This window comes from Thermobia domestica, chromosome 5 (assembly GCF_964235325.1).
Source record: "Thermobia domestica chromosome 5, izTheDome1.hap1.1, whole genome shotgun sequence".
Classification (NCBI taxonomy): domain Eukaryota; kingdom Metazoa; phylum Arthropoda; class Insecta; order Zygentoma; family Lepismatidae; genus Thermobia; species Thermobia domestica.
The window spans coordinates 222,649,408-222,671,549 of NC_137458.1; positions in this window are offsets into that span (position 1 = coordinate 222,649,408).

The following is a 22,142-nucleotide window of genomic DNA, read 5'->3' on the forward strand; positions in this document are numbered from 1 at the left end:
GCTAATGAAGTCAGGTTAATGAAACTACTTCCGTTAAATCCGTTTGAAGAATCACTCGCTTCCGTATGGTTGAAGCTAGCAATTATAACGGGATTCTAAATCAAACAGCAGAAAAATGTAAATAACAAAAACAATGCATCGACTGGCAAAGAAAATAGAAGAGGAAATACTAGTATCGATACCGGAACTCAAAACTGAAGTAATGTCTGGTAAGTGAATAATAACAGTAATGTGTCAGTACAACGTGTGATTAATAATCTAGTATTTACGTATCTTCACTTTCTTTCGTGTAACAGCACACTTTACTACGTCCCTCATGATACAGTTCCCTCTTATCCAATGTCTCAACCGGTTTTACTTCCTCTTCATAATAATGTCTAATAATATCTAAAATTTATATTTTTCCTCAACACTTCTAACACCCGCTCTCACCTTTACCGTTCTACGAAGCTAATTTTCACCATTCTTCTCCACACCCACATTTCGCGAGCTTCTCGTCCCTTATAATTACTTTTGCGTAGTGTTGATGTTTCTAATACAATACAATACTACAGTCGAAGCACACTCCAAACTAATACTCTACATGACTCATAAAGTACAGCGGGGGTCCGGGACTTAGTGGTAGAGCGTTCACCTCCGGTGCTTGGAGTCACTGGTTAAATCTCAGCTCGTGCCCTGTGGACTTTGAGGTGGGCAAACATCGTAGGGTTCTCGGGGTTCTGCGGTTTCCTCCCACTTTCTTCATTCCGCCACTTCATTCATTTCTCATCATCATCGTCTCCTTTCGCCTAACCGGCATAACCGTGGAAAGTAAAACTCAAATATTTCATTTCATACAGTACACTGTGATTCTTTTTCTAAACTCTTTATTCAAGGACCTACAAAAGCGTTATTCTTCCTCCTAAAGGATTCTTTCACAATTGTTATCATTGCTTTTATTTCACGTTCACATTTCATTAATAACAATGCTAACCAGTAGAATGGAGCGAAAAAATCAAATTTTCGAGTATCGAATTCAAATAAGGCTCAAACATTGCGTATTTGCATGGTAATCACTGGAAAACGACATTAAGTTTGAAAAGGAATTATTTGAAAAGACACCAAAATTTAACTTTAAACAAGAAATATGGAGATTACATTTTTGTTTCATTTCTATAGCGCCTAAGTACTTTATTTGAGACGTGTGAGGTCACGTTTCTTAATACTTCGTTAATTTGAATGATTTTATAGATTTTATTTTCGTAATCGTTTTCCAGCTCTTCACCCATTTCTCAAAGTCCTTCTTTCATGAAATGGCCTACAACTCACCAGAAGGAGGTGGTTACAATTCAAGTTCCACCCACATTTTCCACAACCATTCTACCAATTAAACTGTACTAAATTATGCTGATTTAATCAAGGATTTATGCTTAAAATCGAATTTTAAAAAAATCACATCTGTGTTTTCCTGTCCGAATACATTTTCTTCAGACTCTGTGACAACTTTGACTGATCTTTCAACTTCCTGAGTATGGCATGAACAATGTAAGAACTCAAACTCATGACTAGATTTGTCATGCATAAATAATGTCATACATAAGTTTTTGTTGTCAAGCTTTCGAGAACTGGAGCGGGAGACAGCTAACATTTTCCTCCATCTATAACCACACTTGTAGTCCGTGTCACCAAAATTTATTGAAGCTGCTATAAAAGTTATAACAGAGTAATTCAGACAGGACAATATGCTCCATATGTGACTACAAGAGATCTTGGGCCTCTGAGTCTCTTCCTATTACTGACATGTGCAAACCGGGTCTTCCGGTTCTACGTTTCTCAAACAAATCCTACTAACGAACTCAAAGTGGTTGCGTACTACATAATAAAGACATAGTCTCCTGTCTGGTTTGGCAAAAGAGAATTTAATTAGTAAAATATGAATCTAAACAATTTTGAAGGTAGTTCCAACAAGAAGATATTTGCCAAACAACACTAAAGAATAGCCGATCCTGTGATTAAGAGAAATGATTTGTTATACCGCCCAGAGAATATATTTTTTGGCTGTGACAGTGGATGAGAGCCAACACGTAATAGAGTTGGGTTAGAAGAGAGTGCTGAAGGCAAGAAATCAAGATCCGAAGGGGAAATCTTTTAGAACTTTTTCGCACATTCAGTAAATTTTGATGCCACGGACCACAGTGAGCTAATAGATTGTAGAAAATGTAATTTGTCTCCCCATCCAATTCTCGAAATTTGACTACACAACTTTTGTATGACGTCATTTATGTATGACAAATCTGGTCATGAGTTTGAGATCTTAAGTTTTCCATGCCGTACTTATCAGAAAGTTGAAACATGTGTCATGCTTGTCACAGAGTCTGCAGGAAAAGTGTTGGACAGGAAAATACAGATAGCTACGCTAGAGAAACTACGTTCTCAGGATTCACAATTCAAAAATTTGACTTTTTTAAAATCATATTTTAAGTTTAATCATTGACTAAATCAACATAAATTAACACACTTTAATTAGTAGGAGAGTTGGGTAGGGTGTGGGTTAAACTCGAGTTGCAACAACCCTTTCGTGCCTCGAGTTTGAATTTTCGGCTATTTCATGAAAAAATAATGTTGAGAAATGGGCAAAGAGCTGCAAAATTATTATGAAAATAAAATGTATAAAATTACTTACGTTAACGGATTATTAAAAAACATGACCTCAAATAACTAGAAAAAAGTACTTAGACGTTAGAGAAATGAAGAGAAATAATCGGTGCATTTCTTGAGTAAAGGTAAATTTTGATGTTTATATATATATATATATATATATATATATATATATATATATATATATATATATATATGTGTGTGTGTGTGTGTGTGTGTGTGTGTGTGTGTTTAAATGTTATGCCATTTGCAGGAACTGAAGTTCTACATTATGATTTCTTTATGTATCCCTTATTGATTAACAGTCGAATACGCAACTTTTGATCCCTATTAGAATTCGATTCTCAAAAATATTGTTATTTAGGGAAAGGTCATTTCTGTTGTCTTTTGTCATTTTTTAAACTTTAGGCCGTTTGCGCAATCTGAAAATTCAAAGTGTGCTTTTTCGTTATTTTTCCATTCATTAGCATCCGAATATGCATCTTAGCGCCCTATTAGAATTCGATGCTCGATAATTTGATGTTTTCGCTCCATCCTTCTACAGAGATATCGAAACTAGTCACATGTTCTATTTTCTCCCCTCTTACTTATGCATCATCTATATTCGACACCAATCCCTTCGCTCTAATCACCTTGGCTTTTGCCTTTCTAAAATTTATTTTCATTCCATATTATTCAAAGCCCTTCCGCAAGTTTTCTGACATCTTTTTGATGTTTTCTTCAGGTTCTGCAACAAGCGCCATACCATCCGCGAATTGTGTACATCTAACCATTCTACCTTCTACGGGAATACCATTTTCACGTTTTAGTATTTTTTCACTGTTTCTTTTATATATGTGTATGAGAAAGACAGCAATATTTCTGTCGAACTCTTGTTTGTATTGAACTCTCCTCTCTAACTTCCTTCTCTATTCTAACAGTTACTTCCTGGTTCATATATGAGTTTCTTATGGATCTTCGATGTTGCCATTCCAACTAACTTTCCTTAGAACTTTCAATAAAATTCCCAACTACCGCTGTGAAAAGCAATTTCCAACTCCCGCCTTTCCTAGATCAATAAATACAATATACACATCTTACCCTTTTTCTATAAATTTTTCACAAATCACTCTTAATATTTGTCCCTACCCTTCCTGAACCGGGATAGTTCCTAGTCATCCTTTTCATTGGTTGTTTCATAGAACCTTCTTCTCAGAATTCGAAGGAAAGTTGTTGCAATTTGAGATTTGAAACTAATAGTTAAATAATACGCAGATCTCCTTGGGTTCATTTTGTTAGCCATCGGTATCATGATCGTCATCAGGAAATATTTCGTTCACTTTACTGTTTCATATATTTCATTACAGAGTCGGAACAATTCTTTCTTGCATTTGTCTCCTACATTCTTAATGAAATTGATTGGTATCGCTGTTCCCTTTCCATTTCTAATCTCGTATATAGCTTTATCAAACTAATTCCGAATAATACTAAATCCTTCATCATTCTCCCGTACTTCATTTTCTACTTCAAATCTAGGCCATATTGTCTATCTCTACTTCCATGTAACATATTCTTTCAATTTCCCTAAGACCCAACTTCTCTCACTGACTACTTTCCCACTCTTATTTTATACTGCCAGCGTTGTACCCCCTAGTTTTGTTCGAAGTTCCATTGAATTCACTTCCCCATATTACCCAGGTGTTCTAAAGTTCCCCATACTACCCAGGTGTTTCTAGTTCTTTGATGTTCGCAAATTTTCTTTTGTAAATTTCTTCTCTTGGTTTATCCGTTTCCATCCACAACTCTATGTTTAACTTCCGTTAACTATATTTAACAAATATTTCCGCGATCTTCCGCATCAAATTGCTTTCATATCTTGATTTCTCTAATTGTTTGTAACATAGTTTCCTAATCGATGGTTCCTTATTCATGTTACGTTTTCGGTAACCTACTACTTCTTGTGAAACCTGCTGAATGCAAAGTTTAATATACTCAACGGTCTATTACTGTCTGTATCTATTCTCTCATCGATTGAGTTCTTTTCTTCGAATTTACCAATGAAAATATTTCTAACTTCTCATTTTTCAACTTTTCAGTATTCTACATCTTGTTGTTTACTTTCCTTCTGCTTACACTTTTCAGCTGAATATCTACTTCGGTCAGTACAAGGTTATGATCAGTGACATTGTCGGCAACGGGAAGAGTCTTCGCGTTATTCAACCTACTCCGATACCTCTTCTAAATCATAACATAATCTATCCGATATCTTCAACAGCCTATTGTGTTTTACCATTTATTTCTTCTTCTCTTGTGGTTAATGAACAACGTGTTCCCAACTACTAGTAAATTCTGTGTAAACAAATTTACCAGTCTCTCTCCCCTTTAATTTCTTTCACATAAACAATGTTTGCCTACAACATTACCTTCCTATTTTCCTTCCACAACTGTATTGCAATCTCGCATTACAATTACACATGCACCTCTTTTCTCCCCGTCTATATTTTTTCTATTTTCTTATAGCTCTCTTCTACTTCTTCAATTGTATCGTAGTCTTCGGTGGATATGTCTGTATAGCTATTAGATTCTTCTTTTTTTCTTTTAAGTCTTGACATCATAACTCTATCATCAACATATTCTACTTTCACTACCTTCTCTTTTACACACTATCAACAAAATATTCTTACACCACTACGACTACTTGATCTATATCCTTAGCTGTTAAACATCCCATTACATTTCCACCTATCATCAAAAACGACAAATAAATCTAAACTATTTTGCTTCATTTTTTCTTCAAGATTCTGTAGTTTCCCTCCCTGTAACATGGTGCGCACGTTCCATATTCCCATCCTTAAATCTTCGCTCTTGCATGGTTTACTTTCCCTATTTATCTTCTGCACATTCTTACTTTCTCGTCCAATAATCCTTTGCAAGTCATCCATCTCCAGGAGATCTGAATATATATATATATATACGAGGGCAATTCAAAAATTATCTACACTTTCCAATCTACAGTTTGTTTACATGAAGTTTCTGTTATAATATGCGTATCATTTTTCTACGTGAACTCCCTCCTTATCAATGCACTGGGATTGACGGTCAACGAGCTTACGTATTCCTTGCAAAAAAAAAAAGGTTTTAGGTTGGTCGTGAAGCCACTTTCGCACCGCATTTTGCACGTGTAAGGCAAATCGGCGAACACGCAAAGTATCCATGGATGATTTGATGGGCAGAGCGATGACTGATGTTCAAAGCAGCTGTTATCTCATTGATAGTGATTCGCCTACTCGCCAAAACCATGTCTCGAGCTTGTTGAATGTTGTCCTTTGTAGTGGAGGTTGATATCCGTCCTCCTCCCCCTTTACGCTTTCCACTTGTAAGACCACTTTTAAACTTCTCGACCCACAAAAACCCAGTTTACGTGATAGTGCATTCTCCTATATTGTGATGAATATCTGACCATTTGACACCCTCCGACCAGAAGAATCGGATCACTGCTCGTTGTTCCTCTTTGGTGCAAACTTCTTTTGGAACAGTCATGATATATTCTACAACAGAAGGGAGAAACATGGAGGAATTAAGATCACACTTTCAAAGGAATTACCTCAACAATATAGCAATGAAATATGCGAGTACAAAAGACAAAGTGCTCAATATAAGAAAAGTTATGACAAAAGTGTAGATAATTTTTGACTCGCCTCGTAAATATATATATATATATATATATATATATATATATATATATATATATATATATATATATATATATATACAGGGTAATGCATTTAAAACAGTTTTGAAAATATATGGAAAACTACAAATCGAATTATTAACAAGTTATAACAAAAGCTGTTTGCCTCAAAGGAGGACATCCATTGATACCACACTCGACCCCACTTCACCATCTCTCTGGGGCGGGAGGGGTCAACTTTAAACACTTAAATAGGAACCCTTAATTTTTATTGCATATTCTGATTCTTCGTGAAAAAATAGTATAACTTTTGTAAGGAACATTTTTGCGTTGCTTGATAGATGGCGCTATAATCGACAAAAATCAAAATTGCTTACCGACATTAGAAGGAGGCATTTAAAAGTTTCTTACAAATATCTGGAAAGCTACGTTATAACAAAAGTTTTTAGACTCGAATGAAGGCATCCTTTGATACCATACTCGATCCCTTTTCCCCGTTCAAGGAGTGAGAGAGGTGTCAACTTTGAAATCTTAAATAGGAACCCACATTTTTATTGCATATTGTGATTGAGAATAAAAAATACGTAACTTTGTATTGAACTATTTTTCTTTGCATGATAGACGGCGCTTTAATCGACAAAATTCAAAATGCCTTACCAAAACTTAAAAATAAGGCATTTAAAATTTTTTCGGGGAATATCTGGAAACTACAAATCAGATTTTAAAAATGTGATAACAAAAGTTGTTCGTCTCAAATGGGGCATCCAATAATACCACACTCGATCCCGTGCCCCAACCCCCGGAGGGTGTGACGGAAGTCAACTTTGTAATATTAAATAAAAACCCACACTTTTTTGCATATTCTGATTCTTCGTCGAAAAATACGAAAGTTTTGTATTGGACATTGTTTTCGTTGCGTGATATATGGCGCTATAATCGCTAAAATCAAATGGCTTACCATCATTTGAAAAATGATGGATTTAAAGACTGTTTTTGGAAATATCTGGAAAACTACAAATCGGATTTAAATGAAGTTGTAACAAAAGTGGTTCGTCTCCAAGGAAGGCATCCAAAGATCCAAACTCGGCTACCTACCCCACACTAGGGGGGCGGGAGAGGGTCAGCTTGGAAATCTTAAATGGGTACCTTCACGTTATTACAGAGTCGGATTCTCCGAGAAAATGTATGTAACTTTTGGATTGTACACTTTTTTCGTTTCGTGATAGATGTCGCTGTAGTCGACAAAAATCAAAATAGCTTACAAACACGAAAAATGAGACATTTAAAACTAGTTTTGGGAATGGTTCAAAAACTACAAATCGGGTTTTAAAATAGTTGTGACAAAAGTTGTTCGTCTTAAGGTGAGACACCAAATGATGTCACACTCGACCCCCTGCGCACACCCGGGGAGAACTAAATACATTGAAGTTTTATTTATTACAATTATTAGTATTCTTCATTACTAATTTCTATTATAGTATAACAGTAATTACTGGAACTACCTTCTATTGTTTAATACATTTTTCCTCATATGTTGAACTAATATCATTTTACTGACAAATGTATCAATTGTGTTATGGTCAACCTTAGATGTGTAATTTTGGCATTTCGCACCATATATTATATGTCATCCAAGCAGTAAATTCGATTTATAAACAACGCAGCATTGCAGTTATGATAGTTAAATCATAGGACGCATAATTTTACCACATTTTTTTAAACGGTAACAGCCAAAACGTTATTTCTATTGCTTATCACATTTTAGTTAAGTATGATTAAATTATTAACGTTAAACAGAATAAATAAGAAAATCTATAAGTTCAGAGCAATTTGTGAAACATTACTTTATACATGTATACTTTATACAGTATCGTGAAAGCAATGAACAGCCGTTAATACAAAAATGTTTGCAATTAAACTACCTCCGCACTTATGCACATATCTGTCATTCACTCTTGCTTCCAGTTTGACAATCCATGTATATTTATAAGTTGCATTCATTGCGCCTATTATTCTCGTTCTCGTTTCGTCTAAGAGACTTGTTATACCACAATAGAATAAATACAAATATAGATAGATAGATAGATAGATAGATAGATAGATAGATAGATAGATAGATAGATATAGATATAGATATAGATATAGATATAGATATAGATATATACTCACGGCATTGTCAGTGCTCCATACTTGTATTTAACATTTACTATTGCGACCGGGTGTTGCCTGCTGCCGTATGCGGTTGTCCGATCATAACCCTTGTTCTTCGCGCTCACAGTCATTCGAAGAACTGAAAACGTACCCTATACACAAACAGTTTATGGTTGTGAACTCAGAAAGCCAGGTACTTTTGCTTGTCAAGGTCAAAAAGTGGGAGAAAAAACATGTGTAGAATATAAAGAGAGTGCAACAGTGACTGATACTTGTAAGAAACATATTCATTTGTAGTTCGTACACATTCCGCCTGTAACGCTACTGTGGCACAACGTATATTGTAACTGTATAACTCTTGTACACCTCTGGTAGGTCCACTGGTGCAAGTGACGACCGAAACTATGTTATCAGCTGTGACTGCAATAAGACACTGCTGTGCTGCTTTTGCTTTTTCATTTTTTCTCCTCTCTCATTTGTGAGACGCCAAATATGTTGTTTTCGCTTGTTGCACGCGCTGAACGGGTTCCTGCGGAGCGAAGTATTTAAGAGGTTGAATACATATTCTTGTTTACGATAGAAATATGATAAGTACTTTGAATTATAATACGGTTTTAAATTGGTTACCTGTTGAAAAAAAATACGAATTAAAACTGTACTTGTAAATGTATCTTAGTCGAGGAAGTAGCTACTGACAGCCTTGATTACAGATTTTCTCGAGGAAAAATTTCATTACACTAAAGAGAGAAAGCAGACGTCCATTTAGACAGCCCCTCCCCCTTCTCAGCCTCAATCGGAAATGGTCTCAATCGTTTGTAAAGGCAAAATTTTCGTTGTACACAATTAGGGGCACAGCCAGAACGAAAACAAAGTGGGGGCTATCCAAATGGAAGCCCCACACAACGACCAATTCAATCACAAATTGTCGCAATCGTTTGTACATCGTTTGTACAGAAATGTGCAAGCCTAATTTTTATTTGTACACAATTAGGGGCGCCGCCAGAACGAAAACAATGTGGGGGCTGTCTAAGTGGTAGCATCCCCCACCATGTCCAATTCAATCACCAATTGTCGCAATCGTTTGTACATCGTTTGTACAGAAATGTGCAGGAAAAATTTTCGTTTGTCCACTATTAGAGGCGCCGCCAGAACGAAAACAAAGTGGGGGCTGTCTAAATGGTAGCCCCTCACCACGTCCAATTGAATCACAAATTGTCGCAATCGTGTTTACATCCTTTGTACAGAAATGTCAAGGCAAAATTTTCGTTGGTACACAATTAGGGGCGCCGCCAGAACGAAAACAATGTGGGGGCTGTCTAAGGGGTAGCCCTCCCCCATGTTCAATTCTACCACAAATTGTCGCACTTGTTTGTACGTCTTTGTACATAAATGTGCAGCTGAAATTTTCGTTTGCACATAAATGGGCGACGCCAAATCGTTAACTAACTATGGGCTCTCTAATTGATAGCCTCCCACCATGTCGAATTCAACCGCAAACTGTCGCACTTGTTTCTACGTCTTTGTACGGAAATTTGCAGGCGAAATTTTCGTTTGTACACAATTATGGACGTTTGTACACAAAACAATAACAAAGTATTAGCTGCCTAATTGGTAGCATCTCCCCACGTCTGAATTCAAAAGAAAATTATCTCAATCGTTTGTACAGTAATGCGCAGGCGAAAATTTTGTTACTACGCTATCAGGTGCGTCGACAGAACCAAGGAGCTGTGTAAGTGCTAGCCCCACCATGTTCGTTTGAACCACAAATTGTGTCGATCGTTTATACATCGTTTGTGCAGAAATGTTCAGGTAAAATTTTCGTTTGCGTTAGTATTTTCAATTGGTTACCCGTTGATGCTATGTGAGTATTTTTAATATATGTGCTATCAACGTTAACCAGTTTGAATAACGGTTGCTGAGATTGAAAATGGTACCTGTTACACTAGTCGACAAAATAAATCTTTTTCTCTGGCACACGGAAGAAAATACATGATTCTAATAGAACTTTTCACGTAGAATACGAATCTGCAATCAGTTTTTCTCCATCACCCTCAGTTGTTCCGTGACAAAAGAGTTTTCGGGAAATTTCCCCTGAAATTTTCATTTTTTTTTTACCATTTTCATACCTGTAGCTCGGGTACCTTAGGTACATAAACGCACAAACTATATTGTATGTTAGGCTGATATATACTTTGTATGTCCTCTAAGTTTCATAAGAATGGCATTATTATTTCTAGAGATATAAACATATTTATATTAAAAAATATGCTATGTGTACTGTTCATTTTACAATATTCATTAGTGCAGATAAAATCACATGTAACTTCCAGGAAAATTACAATATAAGCACGGTTTATATCTTATTGGATTTGAAATAAAACATATTTGCAATCATGTATACACCGTGTCACCATTTTATATCTACTTGATAAATAATACAAAAGAAGTGAGTGGTATATTCTTAGTAAATGAACACTTACTTACCTCAACTAATGTGTTTTAGTTGTCGACTTTCTTCTTTGTTTGGCTTCTTGAACATCTCTTTTAAGTGTCCAACAATAATCAGCTAACATTTTTGAACTTCACTGTCACTGGTATCTCTTCTCCTTGAAGGAAATGTCCTGGTGAAAACTGTGCCTATACTCATCAATAACAGCACCAAGGTTTTTCAGGAAAGAAATGCAGATGGGAGTCTAGAAAGTGGACTTTAAGAGACATGTTGCAACCCATTTCTTTAAATGAATGCAGGAAGTCACCCACAATTTCACGGTAATTTTTGGCTTTATTGTTTCCTTAAAAAATCTCTGGTAAACATTTAAATGAACACCAAGCTGCTTTCTCAACCAGAGTTAAGAGATCCTTAATTTTTGGTCACGAATCAAACATCTTATTTGAGGGTCTACAAAAATCCCTAGCGTCACTAACCCGAGGAATTTTTTACTTGCGGTAAAAAAAATCCTGCATTACTTTTGTCCATTGCCTTAACAAAGTTTTTGAAGAGCCCCTACTTTATGTGAAGAGGAGGTAGAATTATGTTATCAAGGCTCAACAGTGAGGGATAAACAGCATTCTTCTGTCCAAGAATTAATACGTGTGTTGGACATTCCTTCTTGATATAATGTTCCACTTTGTTCCTGCTGTCCCATTCGCACAGGAAACAACAATATTTCGTATAAGCACATTGCAAACCCATTAACAAAGAAACGACTCTTAAATCACAGCAAACAGTCCACTTCTATTTCTCATACTGAATTCTTTCTAACACTATTTCGATGTTTACATAAGTTTCCTTCATATTAGTTGCATAAGCCAAAGGCACTGAAGGAAATTTGCTGCTATTGTGCAAAAGGACAGCCTTAAAACTACTTTTGGAAAAGTCAATAAACAATCTCCACTCTGTACCTATATGTGCATGTCCAAGTGTATTCATCACGGCACAGACATTATTACAGTACACTAAAACATTTTCTTGAGAATAATAATTTTGAAACTATGTATGAAGGTTTCGAAAAATACACTTTTTAGTGTCACGATGGAGCAGATTCTAGCATTTAAGTCTAGAAGCAACAAGTTCAGTCTGTATCTTGGAGAGTTTTAAATCCCATGCGAGGTCATTTAGTTCACCCTGAGTTATCAGATGAGGATCCAATGTAGATGTGTTTCCTACATAAGTAGGATCATCTTCTTCATTTCGAATTTCAGTAGTTGCCTCAAGTACGTAATCCTCATTTACCGTAAGATGAGGAGGAGGTACTGTTACAGGTAATTCTGCACTGTGTGGAACTGGCCTAATTGCTGATGGCAAATTAGGGTACTTTACTATGTGGTTAGATTTACTGGTTATTTCTTTTATCTGTGTCATACAAAAGTAGTAGTATAAAAATGATCTCTTGTTTCCCTCCAGATCATCGATACTGCGAAGTTCATGTTTCGTTCACCATTTGCCCACCCAGTCAGACGTTTCACGCAAGTACAGCAAATGTAATGAGGATCGAGATTCTTAAATTGGTCTCCTACACAGCAACCAAAATATAACTAAGAACACTTCCTCACAAGTGGAGTAAAATATCGACTTTGCGATTTAAATGTCAGCTTCCCACATACATAACCAATTGTCCGGTTAATTTACACACTCCTCGGCCTCTTGTATCGTGTAAGGTATAACACACACATACACACAGGAATCTACATTCTATCAAATTCCCACAAAATACTTCTAGAAATTCCCTCATACTAAAATGACGACATGGTGTACACATCATTCAAAATGTTTTATTGGAACTCCAATGAGCTATAAACCGTGATATATTGTTATTTTCGTGGAAATTATATGTATTGAAGACCGACCTGACCTGACCCGTGACCCGAACCGACAACCCGACCCGAAAATCCGACCCGATTCACTCGATGCGACATCCCGAAGCGAGCTGATTCGAGTGACCGATTCGAAGTGACCCGAGTGACCCAACCCGACGTGTCCTAACCCGACAACCGATCCGAGTGATCTGACCTTACAATCTAACCAGTTTGAGAGAAATAGAACCTTACAAATCTGCCACCAGAAGAAAAATGCTGGCCAATTCGTATGTATAAGTCATTGTCTCAGCTTTTAATTTTTGTAGTATATTTATCCTTCTCCTCCTCAGTGTTCTGCCATTAATGACAGGCCAGTTTCCGTGAACTAGGTAAGGAGCTTCTATTTTGAGATTTCCCGCTAATATCTTCCTCGCAACCCAACATAATGTACCACCCTCCTTATTTCAATCTATCAATTGCAACCTTCTTACACACTATCGCTCTCCTGATATCACCCCCTTTTCTACATCTCTCAGAATTCAATCCCTTCGCAACATCGAAACTTGTGATCCGTCCATTCTTTCGCTTCCTTATATCGTCCAATATTGCTCTCGTCTCTTGCAGTTTTTCAGCATTTCCAAATTCATTTCCCTCTCTACCGTGATATCCTTCTTTACTTTCCTCCACATCCAAATTTCCAAGGTTAAAATTTAGACAATCAACTTCGAAAGTCAAAATAAAATTTGAAGTTGTGAAGACAAAAGGATACTCTAGTAAGGAATGTATGTAGAACTTATTTTAATATTTTTTGCCGTGTAATAAACAAAAATTTCATCACGTTAATATTCCGATTTTTCTATTTAAAAACAGCGTTGCTGTCTGATAGAATCATAAGGAACGAATTGCACTGAAATATCATTCTGTAGCTAATTACCTTTTATTTTTTTTTTTTGATTAATTTGTCTAGAAGATATTTGCAACGTTATATAAAATTAGAGAGTATTTTATTGCGGAGAAAGTCAAATCACTACCGCAATAATACTAATAATAATAATAATAATAATAATAATAATAATAATAATAATAATAATAATAATAATAATAATAATAATCTGAAGGTGACCAAGAAAGTTCTGGTTCTTTTTATGGAGGTTTGTGTTCAATTGGCCCTGAGAACGTGACTTGAATGTTAATTGAGATAAGGCGAAGGTCATTTGTTGGACGAGACGAGACGAGACATAATTTTCATCAACGTGTACGAGATGAGACAGAGCTCTTTCAATAGAAATATATGCACTTTTCGAGACGAGACTACCTTCACGAAACATTTTCGAGACGAGAATGCCCCAAACCTGGTATCGGGAGCATCACTAGTGAGTATACATACTACCTGGTTGTGGCTGTTCAGATACACCGTGAACGTCCATAAGGACAGAGTGAACATGGTGCCTTCACAGAGCGTCATAAGGGCTTGTTTATTGTACGAGTTCAAATATGACGGGGCTGTGCGGGGCGGAAGATATGACAGGCCCTTGGTGAGGGTGTCGTGACTGCGCGGAGATTGCAGCGGTAGGACGGTTTAAGGACGGTGACGAAACACTCAAAGACGCACCACGTGCCGGAAGACAAACAGAAGTTCAAAATAAAGATCTTCAGGCAACAATTGAGGCGAAGACAGACATGTGAGGAACTGGTACTACAATTCAGTGTGAGTGGAGAAGTTATTCGGCACCACCAACATCAACTTGGGAAGCACTGCAAGTTGGGTTGATGGGTCCTACAAGATTTGACTTGGGGCAGACGCTTGTGTTTCTTTCGTGTCTCGCCTGAGGAAGGAGTAATTTCTGGACAGGGTGTTGACATGTGATGGGAAGTGGGTCCTGTACGAAGCTCCACGGCGCCGTCATCGTTGGTTAACATCTCATGAACCGGTTCAAAAACAGCCCAAGCAAGCACTACACCAGAATAAGGTTCTCCTGTACATTTTGTGGACTGCTCGCGCCATCGTGCATCGGGAACTGCTACCAGCTGGTAAGAGCATCAATTGCATGTTATATCCGGGAAAGAAACGATTGAAATAATAATAAAGATTAGAGTGAAATTGTTCCTATAGTATTGTCGGAATCGAAAGCGAAAGTGATAAGTCGATTTTCAGAATTTTGATATATAATTAATAAAAAGAACAGGACAAGATGGAACATTTCCGCAATCCGGGACAAATTTGCCAACTCAGGAAAACAAAATTACCGACACACCCTCAAAATTCTCCGTACAAATGAGAAACTCAATACTGTATTGATCGTTATTTTATTTACCAGCAATTGCCACTTTTTTTAAATTATTGAAAAAGATGAATAATACTGGCTATTTATCTTTACGTAACAATAGTTGATTCATAAAATGAAATTTACTCTATAAACTTATACTTCAAACAAAGGAAATTGCTCATTTTCTACTCTCGATAAATGTATAAAATTCTTTTACAATAAAATCTAAGTGTTATCAAATTTCTTTTGTTAAATAAATAAAAAAATGCCATAGATTAAAAAATATCGATAATGTATAATACATCGGAAATTTGTGTTTGTAAAGGCACTGTTGAAAAATTTCGATGTTCAATGTTATATTCTGGATTGCAGATTCCAAAATACCGTTCAGAAGAGGCTAATAAGAAGTTTGTACCGGTCAACGGCCATAATGAAACTCACAGCAAATACAGGCATGTTGGCAACCCCACTCGTAAATCAGAATGCTGAATGCACAAAATACTTTCCCATGCATTCTATAGTTTCTGCAAAATGAGTTTAATGAAGATGTTCAAATCAAACAAGATACTGTGTTATAAATTTCCCTTTAACAGTCTACTTTGTGAATTTGCTATATCTTCCACTTATCAATTTCCTGTACGAGAAGAGAAGAACGGTTTCTGCGCAAGTTAGAAAGAAATAAAATGACTTTTCCTCATAAAGATTCAGCTCACGTAAGAAATAATGAATAAGTTTAATAAAAAGAGCCGAGGATTATTCTAAGTATAAATATAAATATATAAACAAAATATAACAAAAAAACTCTTAATTCCATCATCGTTGGAATAATATCAACTTAGTGAAGCACACGATACTGCGAACATACCAATCGACACAATAGTGTGAAGAAAGTCTTGTTAGAAAAACACTCCATAGTATGTGACAGATTTTTTAGTGTTTCTACCATTTAGACAGCCCCACATTTTGTTTACGTTGTGTTTGCCCCTTCTAATTGTGTACAATCGAAACTTTCACCTGCACATTTCTTTACAAACGATTGATATAATTTGTGGTTGAAGTGGATATGGATGGGGATACCATTTAGACAGTCCCCACTTTGTTTTCGTTCTGGTGGTGCCCCTAATTCTGTACAAACGAAAATTTTGCTTGAACGTTTCTGTACAAACGATTTACAAACGATTGCGATAGTTTGTGCTTGAATTGGACATGATTTGGGGCTACCACTTAGACAGCCCCACTTTGTTTTCGTTGTGGCGGCGCCCCTAATTGTGTACAAATTAAAATTTTGCCAGTAGATTTCTGTACCAACGACGTACAAACGATTGCGAGAATTTGTGATTGAATTGGGCATAGTAGGGGGCTCCATTTAGACAGCTCTCCCAATTTTTTTTTTCGTTCAGGTGGCGCTCCTAATTGTGTACAAACGAAAATTTTGCTTGAACATTTCTGTACAAACGACGTACAAACGATTGCGAGAATTTGTGATTGAACTGGTCATGGTAGGGGCTACAAGTAGACAGCTCTCCCCATTTGTTTCGTTCTGGCTGCGCCGTTAGTTGTGTACAAACGAAAATTTCACCTACCCATTTCTGTACAAAAGACGTACAAACTATTGCTTTAATTTGTTATTGAATTGGACGTGGTGGGGGACCGTAATTGTGTACAAATGAAAATTTTACATGCACATTTCTGTACAAATGACGTAATAACAATTGCAACAATACGAGATTTCATTGGACATGGTGGAGGGGCTAGCATTTAGACAGCCCCGACATTGTCTTTTTCCTGCGGCGCCCCTAATTGTCTATAACCGAAAACTTCACCTACACATTTCTGTACAAACGATGTACAAACGATTACTACAATTTGTGATTGAATTGGACATGGTGGCGCATCCATTTAGACAGCCCACCACATTTTTTTCGTTCTAGCGACACCCGTAATTGTGCACAAACGAAACTTTTGCTTGCACATTTCGGAACAAACAATGTACAAACGATTGTGGCAACTTGGGATTGAATTATACAAGTGGGGGCTACCACTTTGAAGTCCCCCACTTTGTTTACGTTCTGTCGGCATTGCTAATTGCATACAAACGAAAATTTCGCCTGTATTCTGTACAAACGCTTTACAAACGATTGCGACAACTTGTAATTGAATTGGACATGATGGGCGTTATCATTTAGACAGCCTTCATTTTATTTTCGTTCTGGAGGCTCCACTAATTGTGTACAAACGAAAATTTCACATACACATTTCTGTACAAACAATGTACAAACGATTACGGCAATTTGTGATTCAATTGGACGTGGTGGGGGGTTTCCATTTAGACAGCCCCCACTTTGTTTTTTTCCTGCCGGCGCCCCTAATTGTGTACAAACGAAAAGTTCAGCTACATATTTCTGTAGTAACAATGTAATAACGATTGTGACAATTTCTGATTGAATTGAACATGTTGGAGTGGCTACCATTTAGACAGCCCCCACTTCGTTTTTTCCTGCCGGCGACCGTTATTGTGTTCAAACGAAAATTTCAGCTACACAATTCTGTACTAACAATGTACAAACGATTGAGACAATTTGTGATCGAATTGGGCATGGTAGGGGGCTCCATTTAGACAGCCCTCCTGATTTTTTCGTTCTGGCGGCAACTTGTGATTGAATTATACAAGTAAGGGGCTACCACTTAGAAATCACCACTTTGTTTACGTTTTGTTGGCACCTCTAATTGTGTACAAGGGAAAATTTTGCTTGCATATTTCTTTACAAACTATTCACAAACGATTGCGACAATTGTGTTTCCATTGGACATGTTGGTGGAGGGCTATAACTTATACACTCCACTTTATTTTCGTTCTGGTGGCGCCCCTAATGGTGTACAAACGAAAATTTAGCTTGAACACTTCTGTACAAACGATTTACAAAAAATTGCGATAGTATGTGCTTGAATTGGACATGATTTGGTTCTACCACATAGACAGCCCCACTTTGTTTACGTTCTTTCGGCACCTCTAATTGTGTACAAATGAAAATTTTGCCAGCAGATTTCTGTACAAACGACGTACAAACGATTGCGAGAATTTGTGATTGAATTGGGCATAGTAGGGGGCTCCATTTAGACAGCTCTCCCAATTTTTTTGTTCTGGCGGAGCCCCTAATTGTCTACAACCGAAAATTTCACCTACACATTTATGTACAAACGATGTACAAACGATTAAGACAATTTGTGATTGAATTGGACATGGTGTGGCATTTATTTAGACAGCCCACCACTTTGTTTTCGTTCTGGCGAGGACCGTGATTTTGTAAAAACAAAACTTTTGCTTGCACATTTCGGTACAAACAATGCACAAACGATTGCGGCAACTTGTGATTGAATTATACAAGTTGGAGCTACCACTTGGAAATCCCCACTTTGTTTACGTTCTGTCGGCACCTCTAACTGTGTAGAAATGAAAATTTTGCCAGCTGATTTCTGTACAAACGACGTACAAACAATTGCGAGAATTTGTCATTGAATTGGGCATGGTAGGGGGCTCCATTTAAACAACAACCCCATTTTTTTTGTTCTGGCGGCGCCCCTAATTGTCTACAAAGAGAAGTTTTGCCTGCCCATATCACTACATACGATGTAATAACAATTGCGAAAATTTGTGATTGAATTGGACATGGTGGATGGGCTAACATTTAGACTGCCCCATTTTGCTTTCGCTCTGCCGGTGCCCCTAATTGTGTACAAATGAAAATATTTCCTGCACATTTTTGTACAAGTGATGTACAAACGATTGCGACAAATTGTGATTGAATTGGACATGGTGGGGGTTATCTCATACACTGCCCCAGTTTGTTTCCGTTCTGGCTGTGCCACTAATTGCATAAAATTAAAATATTGCCTGCACATTTCTGCACAAACGATGTAATAACGATTGCGACAAATTGTAATTGAATTGGACATGGTCGGGGCTACCATTTAGACAGCCCCATTTTGCTTTCGCTCTGCCGGTGCCCCTAATTGTGTACAAATGAAAATATTTCCTGCACACTTAAGTAAAAACGATGTACAAACGATTGCGGCAATTTGTGATTGAATTGGACACGGTTGCGGGCTACCACTTAGACATCCCCCATATTGTTTACGTTCTCTCGGCGCCCCTAATTGCTTGCATATTTCTGTAATGCGACGTACAAACGATTGCGACAATTTGTGTTTGAATTGGGCATGGTAGAGAGGTTCCATTTAGACAGCCCTACCACTATGTTTTAGTACTGGCGGCGCCCCTATTTGTGTACAAACGAAATTTTCGCCTGCACATTTCTCCACAATCGATGTGATAATGATTGTGACAATTTGTAATTGAATTGAACGGGGTGGGGGCTACCATTTAGACAGCCACCCCGCTTTGTTTTCGTTCTGGCGGCGCCACTAATTGTGTACCAACAGAAAATTTGCTTGAACATTTCTATACAAACGATTGCGATAATTTGTGCTTGAGTTGGACATGATTTGTTGCTACCACTTAGACAGCCCCACTTTGTTTTCTTGTGGCGGCACCTCTAATTATGTACAAATGAAAATTTTGCCAGCAGATTTCTGCAAAAACGACGTACAAACGATTGCAAGAATTTGTGATTGAATTGGGGATGTTAGGGGACTCCATTTAGACAGCTCTCCCATTTTTTTCCTTCTGGCGGCGCCCTTACTTGTGTACAAACAAAAATTTCACCTACCCATTTCTGTACAAACCACGTACAAACGATTACCACAATTTGTAATTGAATTGGACGTGGTGGAGCGCTTCCACTTAGACAACCACCCCACTTTGTTTTAGTTCTGGCGGCGCCCCTAATTGTGTACAAATTAAAATTTTTCTTGCACATTTCGGTTCAAACAATGTAAAAACAATTGTGGCAACTTTTGATTGAATTATACAAGTGGGAGGCTACCACTTAGAAATCCCTCACTTTCTTCACGTTCTGTCGACACCTCTAATTGTGCACAAACGAAAATTTCGCCTGCATATTTCTGTACAAACGATTTACAGATGATTGCGACAACTTGTGATTGAATTGGACATGTTGGTGGAGGGCTACCACTTATACGCCTCCACTTTATTTTTGTTCTGGTGGCGCCCCTAATTGTGTACAAATGAAAATTTTACATGCACATTTCTGTACAAACGATGCAATAACGATTGCAAGAATTCGGGATTGCATTGGACATGGTGGAGGGGCTACAAATGAAAATTTTGCCAGCAGATTTCTGCAAAAACGACGTACAAACGATTGCGAGAATTTGTGATTGAATTGGGCATATTAGGGGGCTCCATTTAGACAGCCCCAACTTTGTTTATTTTCCTGGCGGCGTACCTAATTGTCTACAAACGAAAATTTTACCTACACATTTCTGTACAAACGATGTACAAACGATTACGACAATTTGTGATTGAATTATACAAGTGGGGGCTACCACTTTGAAATCCCCCACTTTGTTTACGTTCTGTCGGCATTGCTAATTGCATACAAACGAAAATTTCGACTGTATTCTGTACAAACGCTTTACAAACGATTGCGACAACTTGTAATTGAATTGGACATGATGGGCGTTATCATTTAGACAGCCTTCATTTTATTTTCGTTCTGGAGGCTCCACTAATTGTGTACAAACGAAAATTTCACATACACATTTCTGTACAAACAATGTACAAACGATTACGGCAATTTGTGATTCAATTGGACGTGGTGGGGGGTTTCCATTTAGACAGCCCCCACTTTGTTTTTTTCCTGCCGGCGCCCCTAATTGTGTACAAACGAAAAGTTCAGCTACATATTTCTGTAGTAACAATGTAATAACGATTGTGACAATTTCTGATCGAATTGAACATGTTGGAGTGGCTACCATTTAGACAGCCCCCACTTCGTTTTTTCCTGCCGGCGACCGTTATTGTGTTCAAACGAAAATTTCAGCTACACAATTCTGTACTAACAATGTACAAACGATTGAGACAATTTGTGATCGAATTGGGCATGGTAGGGGGCTCCATTTAGACAGCCCTCCTGATTTTTTCGTTCTGGCGGCAACTTGTGATTGAATTATACAAGTAAGGGGCTACCACTTAGAAATCACCACTTTGTTTACGTTTTGTTGGCACCTCTAATTGTGTACAAGGGAAAATTTTGCCTGCATATTTCTTTACAAACTATTCACAAACGATTGCGACAATTGTGTTTCCATTGGACATGTTGGTGGAGGGCTATAACTTATACACTCCACTTTATTTTCGTTCTGGTGGCGCCCCTAATGGTGTACAAACGAAAATTTAGCTTGAACACTTCTGTACAAACGATTTACAAAAAATTGCGATAGTATGTGCTTGAATTGGACATGATTTGGTTCTACCACTTAGACAGCCCCACTTTGTTTACGTTCTTTCGGCACCTCTAATTGTGTACAAATGAAAATTTTGCCAGCTGATTTCTGTACAAACGACGTACAAACGATTGCGAGAATTTGTGATTGAATTGGGCATAGTAGGGGGCTCCATTTAGACAGCTCTCCCAATTTTTTTGTTCTGGCGGAGCCCCTAATTGTCTACAACCAAAAATTTCACCTACACATTTATGTACAAACGATGTACAAACGATTAAGACAATTTGTGATTGAATTGGACATGGTGTGGCATTTATTTAGACAGCCCACCACTTTGTTTTCGTTCTGGCGAGGACCGTGATTTTGTAAAAACAAAACTTTTGCTTGCACATTTCGGTACAAACAATGCACAAACGATTGCGGCAACTTGTGATTGAATTATACAAGTTGGAGCTACCACTTGGAAATCCCCACTTTGTTTACGTTCTGTCGGCACCTCTAACTGTGTAGAAATGAAAATTTTGCCAGCTGATTTCTGTACAAACGACGTACAAACAATTGCGAGAATTTGTCATTGAATTGGGCATGGTAGGGTGCTCCATTTAAACAACAACCCCATTTTTTTTGTTCTGGCGGCGCCCCTAATTGTCTACAAAGAGAAGTTTTGCCTGCCCATATCACTACATACGATGTAATAACAATTGCGAAAATTTGTGATTGAATTGGACATGGTGGATGGGCTAACATTTAGACTG